The 4,193-nt window shown below is 40.6% G+C and overlaps 1 pseudogene; it reads right to left on the bottom strand.

Moving 5' to 3' along the window:
• Positions 1–1,423: 1,423 nt before the first annotated feature.
• Positions 1,424–2,370, bottom strand: LOC138164103 (prohibitin 1 pseudogene; annotated as a pseudogene).
• Positions 2,371–4,193: the final 1,823 nt, after the last annotated feature.

The following is a 4,193-nucleotide window of genomic DNA, read 5'->3' as shown; positions in this document are numbered from 1 at the left end:
TTCTGATTTGCAATCAGAAAAATCTATGGAGGCATCAGAAAGATTAGTTTGCTAAAGAATAATAGAGATTTGACATGAATTGTTCAAGGGCTAATCTTCCCCCCATCATGTTAAAGAAGACAGAATAACCACTGTTTTAAGAGATGGCCACTAGATGGCAATATTATTATGTTTAAACAAAAGTGCTAGGGTCTGAGATGAAAAGTTAACAGCACTGGTTATGATAATTAGAAGTAGAAACTCAAAAGGTTTTGTGGGCAGAAAGCTACTTTCTAAATAAATGAGGGGCAGTGTCTTCATCTTCCTCATTACTGTAATCTACATAAGGTCTAAAACAGATTAATTTAAAGCAGGCATAAAGTGAAGGTAAATTAAATTGGCTTAAATTCCAACTCTGGCTGTCACCTTTTACCAGCTAATCTTAATGATAGCTAGACAGATCTGACTGTTGATAAGTCTGATTTTGTTTGTTAGATCGATTTAACAAAGTTTTACCCGCATACCTGTAAGGCCGATCATTGGTGGTTTGTTTTTTTGAATTTGGATGTCATTTATTGAAGGCAGTTTACACAATTTGTTCTCTCCCCCATGGTCTGTCCCATTCCCTCCACAACACAAGGCACAAGTTGTCTGGAAGGGCAGTGTCTCTGAATAGAAGAGCCAGGAACTCAGGACTCATACATCACTGGACAGCATATTCAACCAGTGCTGAATGCAATCCCTCAGATTGAGAGTTCCCTCCTGGGCATTTTCAAAGGGGCTAGGGATGAGGGGGAGGCTTTCTGGTGGATCCCCATTTTATTTCAGGACCCTCCCCCAAAGACTACTCCATCCTTAGAATCCTTTGGGATAGAGGAGAAAGAGAAAATCATTTCCCTTATGCCCCCAGCAGGGCCAGCTCTCTCAGTCAGTACCAATCACATACACATCTGCTTCTACTAGTGCCACAGTTAATGATCCGCCTCATGGCAGGAGAAGGACCATTTCCTTCCTGAGTCTCCACAGCCCCTCCTCTAAACTTTGTCTACAAACAAAATGCTGGAATGAATGGAGGGCTATCTTCTCTCTAACTACAGCTAATAGCTGACTAAGGCTCTGGGTGCCATACTTTTTCTTATCTTCTCTGGCCAAATGGTGGGAAGCTCTGGTCTACATCAGTTCATTAAAGTTGTCCACTTGCACATCTCTCTGCTCTCTTCTTCCTTTGACTTCTTTGACCTCTTCGGCAGCACTGAGGTTGTACTTTTCCAGAGGGTTGAGGGCAGTCTTACCCCAGCCACTTGTCCAAGACAGACATCAGTTCTTATTTAAAGTTGGGGTGGACAGGAGAGATGTAAAGAATGAAAGACCTTAATCTCATGGAGAAATTCAAGATCCCAAAATGACTTTAATTTGATTTCTTTTGCTTGACCCAAATCATTAAATCTCACAGTGATTTTGGCCGAGGGGACAAGGAGAAGGCTGTGGATTAGATCGTGGCTGAGCAGGGTAGGGTCAGTGAGGCCTGTGGCCTCACTGGGGAAGCTGGAAGAGCACCGACTGTCTGGCAGGCAGGTAGGTGATGTTCTGAGATCAGAAAAGCTGGTATGTGATGTACTCTGCAGCTATCAGTTTACTGAGCTCTCTTAGGCCATCTCCCTCTGTGGCCAGAGAATTGGCAATCAGCTCGACCGCTTTGGAGTCGCCCTCAGCTGAGATGATGGCTGCTTTCTTCTGTTGCTCAGTTTCTACTACAAATCTGGCCCTCTCTGCTTCTTGCTGGGCCACCTGTTTGGCTCCTACTGCCTCTGTAAACTCCTCCCCAAAGGTCAGATGCGTCAAAGAAATGTCATCCAGGATGAGCCCAAATCTTGCCACTTGCTCTGTGAAGTCATCACTCACTTGCCTGGAACATTAATTCTCTGGGTCAATTCTGCAGCATCAAATCGAACTACCACTGACTTGAGGATCTCAGTGGTTATGGATAGAAACACCCGCTCGCCATAGTCCTCGCCAATGCTGGTGAAGATTTGGGGCAGCTAATTGGCAACAGGTTGGAAGAGAATACGTAGAGTGGTATTGAAGTTCTGTAAATCCTTCCTACCTGTGATTACTGGGATATTCCATGTCCAGGAATGGCAGTCAAAAATAACTGGTTTCTGTACCCACAGGATGAGAAAATGAGTCCCTTGTCCTACAATGTCTTGACTCCACGGAAGCTGTCAAAGATGACAGCTCTTTGACCAGCATCCACATTATATAAAGCAGAGTTGACATCTCCTCCTACAACAGCTAAGGCCAGGCCAAACTTGCCAACAGCTTCAAACAGTTTAGCAGCCATGTCTCCTTCCCATGGTGTAAGTCTTCTGCCTTCTCAGATCAGACACAACTCTGACCTCCACATGAATTCAGCATTGGTGGTTTTTAATGTTGCTTACTTAATGATCAGGCTGCTAGGTGGCACAGTGGATAGAGTGCCAGGACTGGAGTCAGGAAGACTCATCTTCTAATTGCAAATCTGGTCTCAGATACTTGCTAGTTGTGTGACCCTGAGCAAGTCACTTAATCCTGTTTGCTTTGGTTTCCTCATTTGTTAAGTGAGCCAGAGAAGGAAATGAAAAATAACTCCAGTATTTCTACCATGAAAACTCTAAGTGGGGTCATGAAGAGTGAGACACAACCAAAAACCACAAAAAAATATAAAAACTTAATGATATAATATTGCAATATTCTATTTATCTTCTATGATTAAAAAATAGCCTGTTCTGCCCAATCAGCCATGAGCTTTTTTAGATGTGTACATATTATATACTTAAAAAACCCCAGTTTCATTGGTGTGAATGCTCTTACTTATATATATGTAAAATGCTACCACAGCTTATCAAAAGACTTTTTTTTGAATGGGTGTGATTAAAAAAAATCACCTCCTGTCTGGCACACATTAACATTATCTCTGTTCTTATTTTGTCCACTAATAAATGTGTGTTGACTTGACTACCTAGTGGTCAATTAACCTTCTAGCCATGAACCCCTCCAATTTTAGCTCCAACAGTCCATGGGTGACTGACATGATCAGTCATCAGGTCCCGCCAGTGTAAAGCATTTCCATATACATATATATTATAATATATATAAATATATATACAAACATATATATACACACACATGTTCTATATATCACATGATATATATGTGTGTTATATTTATATTCTTCCTTTAGTAAGGTATAAATAAGGATTTTAAGTGCTATCTTTTTTATCATCTGAGAAAAATTCTTCCAGATATAGCTGGGATCAATAGAAAAGAGCAAAAGAGATGAACATAAGGGGAGCAGTCCTGGCCCCTTTCCCAATCCCAGGATTATCATGAATGAGGCTAGGCCTTCCCATTAGGTCCCAGGACTACTACCACTGCTATCAACTAACTATTGATACCATCTGTCAGCTTTAGGATATAGCCAGACAGTCAAGACATAGAGACAGACAATCTGGTTAATTCAGGCCAGCCCAAGTTTCTATATTCATGACCCACAATTTGACAGATAATTCTTCAAAATCTTCTCTTTGGCATGCCTGCTTTCAATCTCGGTTAGGGGAAGCAGAGGTCCAAATGTGAGGAGTTTGCCTTATTTGAATGTGTGAAGCATAGAGAGTGACAAATAGGGGAAGGAGAGAGAATCTAGTTTGTCTTCATGTATATTATAAATCCTATCAGCTTTTTTACTGTGTCATTTAAAAATTCAGCAATGGGTACCTTTAAATCTGAATGTCAAAGAGCAGACAGTTCATTTTAGTAACCTTTGAATACCTATCTTTGCTGTGGTAGGTGTGATATGGAAAGGAATATTAACTCATATTAAGACCAATAGGCGATATCCCTAAGGTTGTTGTTTTGAGATTCCCAAATTTTAAAGGGTCTGCCTTTTTTTTGGAACAAAGATTACAAATGACACTTAGGATTTGAATGATAGGCTTAGAGTTGGAAGAGGCCCTAGAAGTAACATTGAGTGATGTCAAGTCAAATATAAAATGATGTCATGGGCTATATATATGTTAACATTATCTATGTTCTTATTTTGTTAAATGCCTCTCAATTATATTTTAATCAGTTTTGGTTTGTACTCAGGGACAATACAGGCAGCATATTTGATACCTCCAATCTAGTCTATACCCTTCATTTTACAGATGAGGATACTGAAGCCCATAAAGGTTGTG

Source organism: Petaurus breviceps, unplaced genomic scaffold, assembly GCF_028583685.1.
Source record: "Petaurus breviceps papuanus isolate PSGF00001 unplaced genomic scaffold, PetGlider_PUasm1.0 189, whole genome shotgun sequence".
NCBI classification, from domain to species: domain Eukaryota; kingdom Metazoa; phylum Chordata; class Mammalia; order Diprotodontia; family Petauridae; genus Petaurus; species Petaurus breviceps.
This window is presented reverse-complemented; position numbering and strand designations above follow the sequence as displayed.